The following is an 18,072-nucleotide window of genomic DNA, read 5'->3' as shown; positions in this document are numbered from 1 at the left end:
CCAGTTTTAGATTCCGATGCTTCACTTCTAGTTTACTGTATCCCTTGGACCATCTTATTGACGATGAAACACAGAAATTGCATCCGAATTTAATACAAAAGGCACAATGCCGACTTAAGTACAAGAGGACTGACACTCTAACTTTCTATGATTTGAACCTCTCCTGTGAGACCAGTTTTAGATTCCGATGCTTCACTTCAGGTTTACTGTATCCCTTGGATCATCTTATTGACGATGAAACACAGAAATTGCATCCGAATTTAATACAAAAGGCACAATGCCGGCTTAAGTACAAGAGGATTGACACTCTACCTTTCTATGATTTGAACCTCTCCTGTGATTCCAGTTTTAGATTCCGATGCTTCACTTCAAGTTTACTGTATCCCTTGGTCCTTCTTGTTGACGATGAAACACAGAAACTGCATCCGAAATTAATACAAAAGGCACAATGCCGACTTAAGTACAAGAGGACTTACACTCTAAGTTTCTATGATTTGAACCTCTCCTGTGAGTCCAGTTTTAGATTCTGATGCTTCACTTCAGGTTTACTGTATCCCTTGGACCTTCTTATTGACGATGAAACACAGAAATTGCATCCGAATTTAATACAAAAGGCACAATGCCGACTTAAGTACAAGAGGACTGACACTCTAACTTTCTATGATTTGAACCTCTCCTGTGAGTCCAGTTTTAGATTCCGATGCTTCACTTCAGGTTTACTGTATCCCTTGGACCTTCTTATTGACGATGAAATACAGAAATTGCATCCGGATTTAATACAAAAAGCACAATACCGGCTTAAGTACAAGAGGACTGACTCTCTAACTTTCTATGATTTGAACCTCTCCTGTGATTCCAGTTTTAGATTCCGATGCTTCACTTCAAGTTTACTGAATCCCTTGGACCTTCTTATTGACGATGAAACACAGAAATTGCATCCGAATTTAATACAAAAGGCACAATGCCGACTTAAGTACAAGAGGACTGACACTCTAACTTTCTCTGATTTGAACCTCTTCTGTGAGTCCAGTTTTAGACTCCGATGCTTCACTTAAGGTTTACTGTATCCCTTGGACCTTCTTATTGACGATGAAACACAGAAATTGCATCCGAAATTAATACAAAAGGCACAATGCCGACATAAGTACAAGAGGACAGACACTCTATTTTTCTATGATTTGAACCACTCCTGTGAGGCCAATTTTAGATTCCGATGCTTCACTTCAGGATTACTGTATCCCTTGGACCTTCTTATTGACGATGAAACTCAGAAATTGCATCTGAATTTAATAGAAAAGGCACAATGCCGACTTAAGTACAAGAGGACTGACACCCTAACTTTCTATGATTTGAACCTCTCCTGTGAGTCCAGTTTTAGATTCCGATGCTTCACTTCAGGTTTACTGTATCCCTTGGACCTTCTTATTGACGATGAAACACAGAACTTGCATCCGAAATCAATACAAAAGGCACAATGCCGACTTAAGTACAAGAGGAACGACACTCTAACTTTCTATGATTAGAAACACTCTTGTGAGTCCAGTTTTAGATTCCGACGCTTCACTTCAGGTTTACTGTATCCCTTGGACCTTCTTATTGACGATGAAACACATAAATTGCATCCTAATTTAATACAAAAGGCACAATGCCGACTTGAGTACAAGTGGACTGACACTCTAACTTTCTATGATTTGAACCTCTCCTGTGAGTCCAGTTTTAGATTCCGAAGCTTCACTTCAGATTTACTGTATCCCTTGGACCTTCTTATTGACCATGGAACACAGAAATTGCGTCCGAATTTAATACAAAAGGCACAATGCCGACTGAAGGACAAGAGGACTGACACTCTAACGTTCTATTATTTGAACCTCTCCTGTGAGTCCAGTTTTTGTTGCCGAGGCTTCACTTCAGGTTTACTGTATCCCTTGGACCTTCTTATTGACGATGAAACACAGAAATTGCATCCGAATTTAATACAAAAGGCACAATGCCGACTTAAGTACAAGAGGACTGACACTCTAACTTTCTATGATTTGAACCTCTCCTGTGAGTCCAGTTTTAGATTCCGATGCTTCACTTCAGGTTTACTGTATCCCTTGGACCTTCTTATTGACGATGAAACACAGAAATTGCATCCGAATTTAATACAAAAGGCACAATGCCGGCTTAAGTACAAGAGGATTGACACTCTACCTTTCTATGATTTGAACCTCTCCTGTGATTCCAGTTTTAGATTCCGATGCTTCACTTCAAGTTTACTGTATCCCTTGGACCTTCTTGTTGACGATGAAACACAGAAATTGCATCCGAAATTAATAGAAAAGGCACAATGCCGACTTTAGTACAAGAGGACTTACACTCTAATTTTCTATGATTTGAACCTCTCCTGTGAGTCCAGTTTTAGATTCTGACGCTTCACTTCAGGTTAACTCTATCCCTTGGACCTTCTTATTGACGATGAAACACAGAAATTGCATCCGAATTTAATACAAAAGGCACAATGCCGACTTAAGTACAAGAGGGCTGACACTCTAACTTTCTATGATTTTAACCTCTCCTGTGAGTCCAGTTTTAGATTCCGATGCTTCACTTCAGGTTTACTGTATCCCTTGGACCTTCTTATTGACGATGAAATACAGAAATTGCATCCGGATTTAATACAAAAGGCACAATGCTGGCTTAAGTACAAGAGGACTGACACTCTAACTTTCTATGATTTGAACCTCTCCTGTGATTCCAGTTTTAGTTTCCGATGCTTCACTTCAAGTTTACTGTATCCCTTGGACCTTCTTATTGACGATGAAACACAGAAATTGCATCCGAATTTAATACAAAAGGCACAATGCCGACTTAAGTACAAGAGGACTGACACTCTAACTTTCTCTGATTTGAACCTCTTCTGTGAGTCCAGTTTTAGACTCCGATGCTTCACTTAAGGTTTACTGTATCCCTTGGACCTTCTTATTGACGATGAAACACAGAAATTGCATCCGAAATTAATACAAAAGGCACAATGCCGATTTAAGTACAAGAGGACAGACACTCTATTTTTCTATGATTTGAACCACTACTGTGAGGCCTGTTTTAGATTCCGATGCTTCACTTCAGGATTACTGTATCCCTAGGACCTTCTTATTGACGATGAAACTCAGAAATTGCATCCGAATTTAATAGAAAAGGCACAATGCCGACTTAAGTACAAGAGGACTGACACCCTAACTTTCAATGATTTGAACCTCTCCTGTCAGTCCAGTTTTAGATTCCGATGCTTCACTTCAGGTTTACTGTATCCCTTGGACCTTCTTATTGACGATGAAACACAGAAATTGCATCCGAAATCAATACAAAAGGCACAATGCCGACTTAAGTACAAGAGGACCGACACTCTAACTTTCTATGATTTGAACCACTCTTGTGAGTCCAGTTTTAGATTCCGATGCTTCACTTCAAGTTTACTGTATCCCTTGGACCTTCTTATTGACGATGAAACACATAAATTGCAACCTAATTTAATACAAAAGGCACAATGCCGACTTGAGTACAAGTGGACTGACACTCTAACTTTCTATGATTTGAACCTCTCCTGTGAGTCCAGTTTTAGATTCCGAAGCTTCACTTCAGATTTACTGTATCCCTTGGCCCTTCTTATAGACCATGGAACACAGAAATTGCGTCCGAATTTAATACAAAAGGCACACTGCCGACTGAAGTACAAGAGGACTGACACTCTAACGTTCTATGATTTGAACCTCTCCTGTGAGTCCAGTTTTTGTTGCCGAGGCTTCACTTCAGGTTTACTGTATCCCTTGGAACTTCTTATTGACGATGAAACACAGAAATTGCATCCGAAATTAATACAAAAGCCACAATGCCGACTTAAGTACAAGAGGACTTACACTCTAAATTCCTATGATTTGAACCTCTCCTGTGAGTCCAGTTTTAGATTCTGATGCTTCACTTCAGGTTTACTGTATCCCTTGGACCTTCTTATTGACGATGAAACACAGAAATTGCATCTGAATTTAATACAAAAGGCACAATGCCGACTTAAGTACAAGAGGACTGACACTCTAACTTTCTATGATTTGAACCTCTCCTGTGAGTCCAGTTTCAGATTCCGATGCTTCACTTCAGGTTTACTGTATCCCTTGGACCTTCTTATTGACGATGAAACACAGAAATTGCATCCGAATTTAATACAAAAGGCACAATGCCGGCTTAAGTACAAGAGGACTGACACTCTAACTTTCTGTGATTTGAACCTCTCCTGTGAGTCCAGTTTAAATTCCGATGCTTCACTTCAGGTTTACTGTATCCCTTGGACCTTCTTATTGACGATGAAACACAGAAATTGCATCCGAAATTAATACAAAAGGCACAATGCCGACTTAAGTACAAAAGGACCGACACTCTAACTTTCTATGATTTGAACCACACCTGTGAGTCCAGTTTTAGATTCCGATGCTTAACTTCAGGTTTACTGTATCCCTTGCACCTTCTTATTGACGCTGAAACACATAAATTGCATCCTAATTTAATACAAAAGGCACAATGCTGACCTAAGTACAAGTGGACTGACACTCTAAATTTCTATGATTTGAACCTCTCCTGTGAGTCCAGTTTTAGATTCCGATGCTTCACTTCAGGTTTACTGTATCCCTTAGGCCTTCTTATTGACGATGAAACACAGAAATTGCATCCGAATTTAATACAAAAGGCACAATGCCGACTTAAGTACAAGAGGACTGACACTCTAACTTTCTATGATTTGAACCTCTCCTGTGAGCTCAGTTTCAGATTCCGATGCTTCACTTCAGGTTTCCTGTATCCCTTGGACCTTCTTATTGACGATGAAACACAGAAATTGCATCCGAAATTAATACAAAAGTCACAATGCCGACTTAAGTACAAGAGGACTTACACTCTATGTTTCTATGATTTGAACCTCTTCTGTGAGTCCAGTTTTAGATTCCGATGCTTCACTTCAGATTTACTGTATCCCTTGGACCATCTTATTGACCATGAAACACAGAAATTGCGTCCGAATTTAATAAAAAAGGCACAATGCCGACTGAAGTACAAGAGGACTGACACTCTAACGTTCTATGATTTGAACCTCTCCTGTGAGTCCAGTTTTTGTTGCCAAGGCTTCACTTCAGGTTTCTGTATCCCTTGGACCTTCTTATTGACGATGAATCACAGAAATTGCATTCGAAATTAATACAAAAGGCACAATGGCGAATTAAGAACAAGAGGACTTACACTCTAACTTTCTATGATTTGAACCTCTCCTGTGAGTCCAGTTTTAGATTCTGATGCTTCACTTCAGGTTTACTGTATCCCTTGGACCTTCTTATTGACGATGAAACACAGAAATTGCATCCGAATTTAATACAAAAGGCACAATGCGGACTTAAGTACAAGAGGACTGACACTCTAACTTTCTATGATTTGAACCTCTCCTGTGAGTCCAGTTTCAGATTCCGATGCTTCACTTCAGGTTTACTGTATCCCTTGGACCTTCTTATTGACGATGAAAAACAGAAATTGCATCCGAATTTAATACAAAAGGCACAATGCCGGCTTAAGTACAAGAGGACTGACACTCTAACTTTCTATGATTTGAACCTCTCCTGTGATTCCAGTTTTAGATTCCGATGCTTCACTTCAAGTTAACTGTATCCCTTGGACCTTCTTATTGACGATGAAACACAGAAATTGCATCCGAAATTAATACAAAAGGCACAATGCCGACTAAAGTACAAGAGGGCTTACACTCTAAGTTTCTATGATTTGAACCTCTCCTGTGAGTCCACTTTTAGATTCTGATGCTTCACTTCAGGTTGACTGTATCCCTTGGACCTTCTTATTGACGATGAAACACAGAAATTGCATCCGTATTTAATACAAAAGGCACAATGCCGACTTAAGTACAAGAGGACTGACACTCTAACTTTCTATGGTTTCAACCTCTCCTGTGAGTCCGGTTTTAGATTCCGATGCTTCACTTCAGGTTTACTGTATCCCTTGGACCTTCTTATTGACGATGAAACACAGAAATTGCATCCGAAATTAATACAAAAGGCACAATGCCGACTTAAATACAAGAGGACCGACACTCTAACTTTCAATGATTTGAACCACTCCTGTGAGTCCAGTTTTAGATTCCGATGCTTAACTTCAGGTTTACTGCATCCCTTGGACCTTCTTATTGACGATGAAACACATAAATTGCATCCGAATTTAATACAAAAGGCACTATGCCGACTTAAGTACAAGTGGACTGACATTCTAACTTTCTATGATTTGAACCTCTCCTGTGAGTCCAGTTTTAGATTCCGATGCTTCACTTCAGATTTACTGTATCCCTTGGACCATCTTATTGACCATGAAACACAGAAATTGCTTCCGAATTTAATACAAAAGGCACAATGCCGACTGAAGTACAAGAGGACTGACACTCAAACGTTCTATGATTTGAACCTCTCCTGTGTGTCCAGTTTTTGTTGCCGAGGCTTCACTTCAGGTTTACTGTATCCTTTGGACCTTCTTATTGACGATGAAACACAGAAATTGCATCCGAAATTAATACAAAAGGCACAATGCCGACTTAAGTACAAGAGGACAGACACTCTAATTTTCTATGATTTGAACCACTCCTGTGAGGCCAGTTTTAGATTCCGATGCTTCAGTTCAGGTTTACTGTATCCCTTGGACCTTCTTATTGACGATGAAACACATAAATTGCATCCGAATTTAATACAAAAGGCACAATGCCGACTTAAGTACAAGTGGACTGACACTCTAACTTTCTATGATTTGAACCTCTCCTGTTAGTCCAGTTTTAGATTCCGATGCTTCACTTCAGATTTACTGTATCCCTTGGACCATCTTATTGACCATGAAACACAGAAATTGCGTCCAAATTTAATAAAAAAGGCACAATGCCGACTGAAGTACAAGAGGGCTGACACTCTAACGTTCTATGATTTGAACCTCTCCTGTGAGTCCAGTTTTTGTTGCCAAGGCTTCACTTCAGGTTTCTGTATCCCTTGGACCTTCTTATTGACGATGAATCACAGAAATTGCATTCGAAATTAATAAAAAAGGCACAATGCCGACTTAAGTACAAGAGGACTTACACTCTAACTTTCTATGATTTGAACCTCTCCTGTGAGTCCAGTTTTAGATTCTGATGCTTCACTTCAGGTTTACTGTATCCCTTGGACCTTCTTATTGACGATGAAACACAGAAATTGCATCCGAATTTAATACAAAAGTCACAATGCGGACTTAAGTACAAGAGGACTGACACTCTAACTTTCTATGATTTGAACCTCTCCTGTGAGTCCAGTTTCAGATTCCGATGCTTCACTTCAGGTTTACTGTATCCCTTGGACCTTCTTATTGACGATGAAAAACAGAAATTGCATCCGAATTTAATACAAAAGGCACAATGCCGGCTTAAGTACAAGAGGACTGACACTCTAACTTTCTATGTTTTGAACCTCTCCTGTGATTCCAGTTTTAGATTCCGATGCTTCACTTCAAGTTTACTGTATCCCTTGGACTTTCTTATTGACGATGAAACACAGAAATTGCATCCGAAATTAATACAAAAGGCACAATGCCGACTAAAGTACAAGAGGACTTACACTCTAAGTTTCTATGATTTGAACCTCTCCTGTGAGTCCAGTTTTAGATTCTGATGCTTCACTTCAGGTTGACTGTATCCCTTGGACCTTCTTATTGACGATGAAACACAGAAATTGCATCCGAATTTAATACAAAAGGCACAATGCCGACTTAAGTACAAGAGGACTGACACTCTAACTTTCTATGGTTTCAACCTCTCCTGTGAGTCCGGTTTTAGATTCCGATGCTTCACTTCAGGTTTACTGTATCCCTTGGACCTTCTTATTGACGATGAAACACAGAAATTGCATCCGAAATTAATACAAAAGGCACAATGCCGACTTAAGTACAAGAGGACCGACACTCTAACTTTCAATGATTTGAACCACTCCTGTGAGACCAGTTTTAGATTCCGATGCTTCACTTCAGGTTTACTGCATCCCTTGGACCTTCTTATTGACGATGAAACACATAAATTGCATCCGAATTTAATACAAAAGGCACAATGCCCACTTAAGTACAAGTGGATTGACACTCTAACTTTCTATGATTTGAACCTCTCCTGTGAGTCCAGTTTTAGATTCCGATGCTTCACTTCAGATTTACTGTATCCCTTGGACCATCTTATTGACCATGAAACACAGAAATTGCGTCCGAATTTAATACAAAAGGCACAATGCCGACTGAAGTACAAGAGGACTGACACTCTAACGTTCTATGATTTGAACCTCTCCTGTGAGTCCAGTTTTTGTTGCCGAGGCTTCACTTCAGGTTTACTGTATCCCTTGGACCTTCTTATTGACGATGAAACACAGAAATTGCATCCGAAATTAATACAAAAGGCACAATGCCGACTTAAGTACAAATGGACAGACACTCTAATTTTCTATGATTTGAACCACTCCTGTGAGGCCAGTTTTAGATTCCGATGCTTCACTTCAGGTTTACCGTATCCCTTGGACCTTCTTATTGACGATGAAACACAGAAATTGCATCCGAATTTAATACAAAAGGCACAATGCCGACTTAAGTATAAGAGGACTGACACTGTAACTTTCTATGATTTGAACCTCTCCTGTGAGTCCAGTTTTAGATTCCGATGCTTCACTTCAGGTTTACTGTATCCCTTGGACCTTCTTATTGACGATGAAACACAGAAATTGCATCCGAATTTAATACAAAAGGCACAATGCCGGCTTAAGTACAAGAGGACTGACACTCTAACTTTCTATGATTTGAACCTCTCCTGTGATTCCAGTTTTAGATGCCGATGCTTCACTTCAAGTTTTCTGTATCCCTTGGACCTTCTTATTGACGATGAAACACAGAAATTGCATCCGAATTTAATACAAAATGCACAATGCCGGCTTAAGTACAAGAGGACTGACACTCTAACCTTCTCTGATTTGAACCTCTTCTGTTAGTCCAGTTTTAGATTCCGATGCTTCACTTCAGGTTGACTGTATCCCTTGGACCCTCTTATTGACGATGAAACACAGAAATTGCATCCGAATTTAATACAAAAGGCACAATGCCGACTTAAGTACAAGAGGACTGACACTCTAACTTTCTATGGTTTCAACCTCTCCTGTGAGTCCGGTTTTAGATTCCGATGCTTCACTTCAGGTTTACTGTATCCCTTGGACCTTCTTATTGACGATGAAACACAGAAATTGCATCCGAAATTATTACAAAAGGCACAATGCCGACTTAAGTACAAGAGGACCGACACTCTAACTTTCAATGATTTGAACCACTCCTGTGAGTCCAGTTTTAGATTCCGATGCTTCACTTCAGGTTTACTGCATCCCTTGGACCTTCTTATTGGCGATGAAACACATAAATTGCATCCGAATTTAATACAAAAGGCACAATGCCGACTTAAGTACAAGAGGACTGACACTCTAACTTTCTATGATTTGTACCTCTCCTGTGAGTCCAGTTTCAGATTCCGATGCTTCACTTCAGGTTTACTGTATCCCTTGGACCTTCTTATTGACGATGAAACACAGAAATTGCATCCGAAATTAATACAAAAGGCACAATGCCGACTAAAGTACAAGAGGACTTACACTCTAAGTTTCTATGATTTGAACCTCTCCTGTGAGTCCAGTTTTAGATTCTGATGCTTCACTTCAGGTTGACTGTATCCCTTGGACCTTCTTATTGACGATGAAACACAGAAATTGCATCCGAATTTAATACAAAAGGCACAATGCCGACTTAAGTACAAGAGGACTGACACTCTAACTTTCTATGGTTTCAACCTCTCCTGTGAGTCCGGTTTTAGATTCCGATGCTTCACTTCAGGTTTACTGTATCCCTTGGACCTTCTTATTGACGATGAAACACAGAAATTGCATCCGAATTTAATACAAAAGGCACAATGCCGACTTAAGTACAAGTGGACTGACACTCTAACTTTCTATGATTTGAACCTCTCCTGTGAGTCCAGTTTTAGATTCCGATGCTTCACTTCAGATTTACTGTATCCCTTGGACCATCTTATTGACCATGAAACACAGAAATTGCGTCCGAATTTAATACAAAAGGCACAATGCCGACTGAAGTACAAGAGGACTGACACTCTAACGTTCTATGATTTGAACCTCTCCTGCTAGTCCACTTTTTGTTGCCGAGGCTTCACTTCTGGTTTACTGTATCCCTTGGACCTTCTTATTGACGATGAAACACAGAAATTGCATTCGAAATTAATACAAAAGGCACAATGCCGACTTAAGTACAAGAGGACTTACACTCTTACTTTCTATGATTTGAACCTCTCCTGTGAGTCCAGTTTTAGATTCTGATGCTTCACTTCAGGTTTACTGTATCCCTTGGACCTTCTTATTAACGATGAAACACAGAAATTGCATCCGAATTTAATACAAAAGGCACAATGCCGACTTAAGTAAAAGAGGACTGACACTCTAACTTTCTATGATTTGAACCTCTCCTGTGAGTCCAGTTTCAGATTCCGATGCTTCACTTCAGGTTTACTGTATCCCTTGGACCTTCTTATTGACGATGAAACACAGAAATTCCATCCGAATTTAATACAAAAGGCACAATGCCGGCTTAAGTACAAGAGGACTGACACTCTAACTTTCTATGATTTGAACCTCTCCTGTGATTCCAGTTTTAGATTCCGATGCTTCACTTCAAGTTTACTGTATCCCTTGGACCATCTTATTGACGATGAAACACAGAAATTGCATCAGAAATTAATACAAAAGGCACAATGCCGACTAAAGTACAAGTGGACTTACACTCTAAGTTTCTATGATTTGAACCTCTCCTGTGAGTCCAGTTTTAGATTCTGATGCTTCACTTCAGGTTGACTGTATCCCTTTGACCTTCTTATTGACGATGAAACACAGAAATTGCATCCGAATTTTATACAAAAGGCACAATGCCGACTTAAGTACAAGAGGACTGACACTCTAACTTTCTATGGTTTCAACCTCTCCTGTGAGTCCGGTTTTAGATTCCGATGCTTCACTTCAGGTTTACTGTATCCCTTGGACCTTCTTATTGACGATGAAACACAGAAATTGCATCCGAAATTAATACAAAAGGCACAATGCCGACTGAAGTACAAGAGGACTGACACTCTAACGATCTATGATTTGAACCTCTCCTGTGAGTCCAGTTTTTGTTGCCGAGGCTTCACTTCAGGTTTACTGTATCCCTTGGACCTTCTTATTGACGATGAAACACAGATATTGCATTCGAAATTAATACAAAAGGCACAATGCCGACTTAAGTACAAGAGGACTGACACTCTAAGTTTCTATGATTTGAACCTGTCCTGTGAGTCTAGTTTTAGATTCCGATGCTTCCTTTCAGGTTTACTGTATCCCTTGGACCTTCTTATTGACGATGAAACACAGAAATTGCATCCGAATTTAATACAAAAGGCACAATGCCGACTTAAGTACAAGAGGACTGACACTGTAACTTTCTATGATTTGAACCTCTCCTGTGAGTCCAGTTTTAGATTCCGATGCCTCACTTCAGGTTTACTGTATCCCTTTTACCTTCTTATTGACGATGAAACACAGAAATTGCATCCGAATTTAATACAAAAGGCACAATGCCGGCTTAAGTAAAAGAGGACTGACACTCTAACTTTCTGTGATTTGAACCTCTCCTGTGATTCCAGTTTTAGATTCCCATGCTTCACTTCAAGTTTTCTGTATCCCTTGGACCTTCTTATTGACGATGAAACACAGAAATTGCATCCAAATTTAATACAAAATGCACAATGCTGACTTAAGTACAAGAGGACTGACACTCTAACCTTCTCTGATTTGAACCTCTTCTGTTAGTCCAGTTTTAGATTCCGATGCTTCACTTCAGGTTTACTGTATCCCTTGGACCTTCTTATTGACGATGAAACACAGAAATTGCATCCGAAATTAATACAAAAGGCACAATGCCGACTGAAGTACAAGAGGACTGACACTCTAACGATCTATGATTTGAACCTCTCCTGTGAGTCCAGTTTTTGTTGCCGAGGCTTCACTTCAGGTTTACTGTATCCCTTGGACCTTCTTATTGACGATGAAACACAGATATTGCATTCGAAATTAATACAAAAGGCACAATGCCGACTTAAGTACAAGAGGACTGACACTCTAAGTTTCTATGATTTGAACCTGTCCTGTGAGTCTAGTTTTAGATTCCGATGCTTCCTTTCAGGTTTACTGTATCCCTTGGACCTTCTTATTGACGATGAAACACAGAAATTGCATCCGAATTTAATACAAAAGGCACAATGCCGACTTAAGTACAAGAGGACTGACACTGTAACTTTCTATGATTTGAACCTCTCCTGTGAGTCCAGTTTTAGATTCCGATGCCTCACTTCAGGTTTACTGTATCCCTTTTACCTTCTTATTGACGATGAAACACAGAAATTGCATCCGAATTTAATACAAAAGGCACAATGCCGGCTTAAGTAAAAGAGGACTGACACTCTAACTTTCTATGATTTGAACCTCTCCTGTGATTCCAGTTTTAGATTCCCATGCTTCACTTCAAGTTTTCTGTATCCCTTGGACCTTCTTATTGACGATGAAAAACAGAAATTGCATCCGAATTTAATACAAAAGGCACAATGCCGGCTTAAGTACAAGAGGACTGACACTCTAACTTTCTATGTTTTGAACCTCTCCTGTGATTCCAGTTTTAGATTCCGATGCTTCACTTCAAGTTTACTGTATCCCTTGGACTTTCTTATTGACGATGAAACACAGAAATTGCATCCGAAATTAATACAAAAGGCACAATGCCGACTAAAGTACAAGAGGACTTACACTCTAAGTTTCTATGATTTGAACCTCTCCTGTGAGTCCAGTTTTAGATTCTGATGCTTCACTTCAGGTTGACTGTATCCCTTGGACCTTCTTATTGACGATGAAACACAGAAATTGCATCCGAATTTAATACAAAAGGCACAATGCCGACTTAAGTACAAGAGGACTGACACTCTAACTTTCTATGGTTTCAACCTCTCCTGTGAGTCCGGTTTTAGATTCCGATGCTTCACTTCAGGTTTACTGTATCCCTTGGACCTTCTTATTGACGATGAAACACAGAAATTGCATCCGAAATTAATACAAAAGGCACAATGCCGACTTAAGTACAAGAGGACCGACACTCTAACTTTCAATGATTTGAACCACTCCTGTGAGTCCAGTTTTAGATTCCGATGCTTCACTTCAGGTTTACTGCATCCCTTGGACCTTCTTATTGACGATGAAACACATAAATTGCATCCGAATTTAATACAAAAGGCACAATGCCCACTTAAGTACAAGTGGATTGACACTCTAACTTTCTATGATTTGAACCTCTCCTGTGAGTCCAGTTTTAGATTCCGATGCTTCACTTCAGATTTACTGTATCCCTTGGACCATCTTATTGACCATGAAACACAGAAATTGCGTCCGAATTTAATACAAAAGGCACAATGCCGACTGAAGTACAAGAGGACTGACACTCTAACGTTCTATGATTTGAACCTCTCCTGTGAGTCCAGTTTTTGTTGCCGAGGCTTCACTTCAGGTTTACTGTATCCCTTGGACCTTCTTATTGACGATGAAACACAGAAATTGCATCCGAAATTAATACAAAAGGCACAATGCCGACTTAAGTACAAATGGACAGACACTCTAATTTTCTATGATTTGAACCACTCCTGTGAGGCCAGTTTTAGATTCCGATGCTTCACTTCAGGTTTACCGTATCCCTTGGACCTTCTTATTGACGATGAAACACAGAAATTGCATCCGAATTTAATACAAAAGGCACAATGCCGACTTAAGTATAAGAGGACTGACACTGTAACTTTCTATGATTTGAACCTCTCCTGTGAGTCCAGTTTTTGATTCCGATGCTTCACTTCAGGTTTACTGTATCCCTTGGACCTTCTTATTGACGATGAAACACAGAAATTGCATCCGAATTTAATACAAAAGGCACAATGCCGGCTTAAGTACAAGAGGACTGACACTCTAACTTTCTATGATTTGAACCTCTCCTGTGATTCCAGTTTTAGATGCCGATGCTTCACTTCAAGTTTTCTGTATCCCTTGGACCTTCTTATTGACGATGAAACACAGAAATTGCATCCGAATTTAATACAAAATGCACAATGCCGGCTTAAGTACAAGAGGACTGACACTCTAACCTTCTCTGATTTGAACCTCTTCTGTTAGTCCAGTTTTAGATTCCGATGCTTCACTTCAGGTTGACTGTATCCCTTGGACCCTCTTATTGACGATGAAACACAGAAATTGCATCCGAATTTAATACAAAAGGCACAATGCCGACTTAAGTACAAGAGGACTGACACTCTAACTTTCTATGGTTTCAACCTCTCCTGTGAGTCCGGTTTTAGATTCCGATGCTTCACTTCAGGTTTACTGTATCCCTTGGACCTTCTTATTGACGATGAAACACAGAAATTGCATCCGAAATTATTACAAAAGGCACAATGCCGACTTAAGTACAAGAGGACCGACACTCTAACTTTCAATGATTTGAACCACTCCTGTGAGTCCAGTTTTAGATTCCGATGCTTCACTTCAGGTTTACTGCATCCCTTGGACCTTCTTATTGGCGATGAAACACATAAATTGCATCCGAATTTAATACAAAAGGCACAATGCCGACTTAAGTACAAGAGGACTGACACTCTAACTTTCTATGATTTGTACCTCTCCTGTGAGTCCAGTTTCAGATTCCGATGCTTCACTTCAGGTTTACTGTATCCCTTGGACCTTCTTATTGACGATGAAACACAGAAATTGCATCCGAAATTAATACAAAAGGCACAATGCCGACTAAAGTACAAGAGGACTTACACTCTAAGTTTCTATGATTTGAACCTCTCCTGTGAGTCCAGTTTTAGATTCTGATGCTTCACTTCAGGTTGACTGTATCCCTTGGACCTTCTTATTGACGATGAAACACAGAAATTGCATCCGAATTTAATACAAAAGGCACAATGCCGACTTAAGTACAAGAGGACTGACACTCTAACTTTCTATGGTTTCAACCTCTCCTGTGAGTCCGGTTTTAGATTCCGATGCTTCACTTCAGGTTTACTGTATCCCTTGGACCTTCTTATTGACGATGAAACACAGAAATTGCATCCGAATTTAATACAAAAGGCACAATGCCGACTTAAGTACAAGTGGACTGACACTCTAACTTTCTATGATTTGAACCTCTCCTGTGAGTCCAGTTTTAGATTCCGATGCTTCACTTCAGATTTACTGTATCCCTTGGACCATCTTATTGACCATGAAACACAGAAATTGCGTCCGAATTTAATACAAAAGGCACAATGCCGACTGAAGTACAAGAGGACTGACACTCTAACGTTCTATGATTTGAACCTCTCCTGCTAGTCCACTTTTTGTTGCCGAGGCTTCACTTCTGGTTTACTGTATCCCTTGGACCTTCTTATTGACGATGAAACACAGAAATTGCATTCGAAATTAATACAAAAGGCACAATGCCGACTTAAGTACAAGAGGACTTACACTCTTACTTTCTATGATTTGAACCTCTCCTGTGAGTCCAGTTTTAGATTCTGATGCTTCACTTCAGGTTTACTGTATCCCTTGGACCTTCTTATTAACGATGAAACACAGAAATTGCATCCGAATTTAATACAAAAGGCACAATGCCGACTTAAGTAAAAGAGGACTGACACTCTAACTTTCTATGATTTGAACCTCTCCTGTGAGTCCAGTTTCAGATTCCGATGCTTCACTTCAGGTTTACTGTATCCCTTGGACCTTCTTATTGACGATGAAACACAGAAATTCCATCCGAATTTAATACAAAAGGCACAATGCCGGCTTAAGTACAAGAGGACTGACACTCTAACTTTCTATGATTTGAACCTCTCCTGTGATTCCAGTTTTAGATTCCGATGCTTCACTTCAAGTTTACTGTATCCCTTGGACCATCTTATTGACGATGAAACACAGAAATTGCATCAGAAATTAATACAAAAGGCACAATGCCGACTAAAGTACAAGTGGACTTACACTCTAAGTTTCTATGATTTGAACCTCTCCTGTGAGTCCAGTTTTAGATTCTGATGCTTCACTTCAGGTTGACTGTATCCCTTTGACCTTCTTATTGACGATGAAACACAGAAATTGCATCCGAATTTTATACAAAAGGCACAATGCCGACTTAAGTACAAGAGGACTGACACTCTAACTTTCTATGGTTTCAACCTCTCCTGTGAGTCCGGTTTTAGATTCCGATGCTTCACTTCAGGTTTACTGTATCCCTTGGACCTTCTTATTGACGATGAAACACAGAAATTGCATCCGAAATTAATACAAAAGGCACAATGCCGACTGAAGTACAAGAGGACTGACACTCTAACGATCTATGATTTGAACCTCTCCTGTGAGTCCAGTTTTTGTTGCCGAGGCTTCACTTCAGGTTTACTGTATCCCTTGGACCTTCTTATTGACGATGAAACACAGATATTGCATTCGAAATTAATACAAAAGGCACAATGCCGACTTAAGTACAAGAGGACTGACACTCTAAGTTTCTATGATTTGAACCTGTCCTGTGAGTCTAGTTTTAGATTCCGATGCTTCCTTTCAGGTTTACTGTATCCCTTGGACCTTCTTATTGACGATGAAACACAGAAATTGCATCCGAATTTAATACAAAAGGCACAATGCCGACTTAAGTACAAGAGGACTGACACTGTAACTTTCTATGATTTGAACCTCTCCTGTGAGTCCAGTTTTAGATTCCGATGCCTCACTTCAGGTTTACTGTATCCCTTTTACCTTCTTATTGACGATGAAACACAGAAATTGCATCCGAATTTAATACAAAAGGCACAATGCCGGCTTAAGTAAAAGAGGACTGACACTCTAACTTTCTGTGATTTGAACCTCTCCTGTGATTCCAGTTTTAGATTCCCATGCTTCACTTCAAGTTTTCTGTATCCCTTGGACCTTCTTATTGACGATGAAACACAGAAATTGCATCCAAATTTAATACAAAATGCACAATGCTGACTTAAGTACAAGAGGACTGACACTCTAACCTTCTCTGATTTGAACCTCTTCTGTTAGTCCAGTTTTAGATTCCGATGCTTCACTTCAGGTTTACTGTATCCCTTGGACCTTCTTATTGACGATGAAACACAGAAATTGCATCCAAAATTAATACAAAAGGCACAATGCCGACTGAAGTACAAGAGGACTGACACCCTAACGATCTATGATTTGAACCTCTCCTGTGAGTCCAGTTTTTGTTGCCGAGGCTTCACTTCAGGTTTACTGTATCCCTTGGACCTTCTTATTGACGATGAAACACAGATATTGCATTCGAAATTAATACAAAAGGCACAATGCCGACTTAAGTACAAGAGGACTGACACTCTAAGTTTCTATGATTTGAACCTGTCCTGTGAGTCTAGTTTTAGATTCCGATGCTTCCTTTCAGGTTTACTGTATCCCTTGGACCTTCTTATTGACGATGAAACACAGAAATTGCATCCGAATTTAATACAAAAGGCACAATGCCGACTTAAGTACAAGAGGACTGACACTGTAACTTTCTATGATTTGAACCTCTCCTGTGAGTCCAGTTTTAGATTCCGATGCCTCACTTCAGGTTTACTGTATCCCTTTTACCTTCTTATTGACGATGAAACACAGAAATTGCATCCGAATTTAATACAAAAGGCACAATGCCGGCTTAAGTAAAAGAGGACTGACACTCTAACTTTCTATGATTTGAACCTCTCCTGTGATTCCAGTTTTAGATTCCCATGCTTCACTTCAAGTTTTCTGTATCCCTTGGACCTTCTTATTGACGATGAAACACAGAAATTGCATCCAAATTTAATACAAAATGCACAATGCCGACTTAAGT

The sequence above is a fragment of the Schistocerca serialis genome, chromosome 3, assembly GCF_023864345.2.
Source record: "Schistocerca serialis cubense isolate TAMUIC-IGC-003099 chromosome 3, iqSchSeri2.2, whole genome shotgun sequence".
NCBI lineage: Eukaryota > Metazoa > Arthropoda > Insecta > Orthoptera > Acrididae > Schistocerca > Schistocerca serialis.
Note: the sequence above shows the minus strand (reverse complement) of the source record.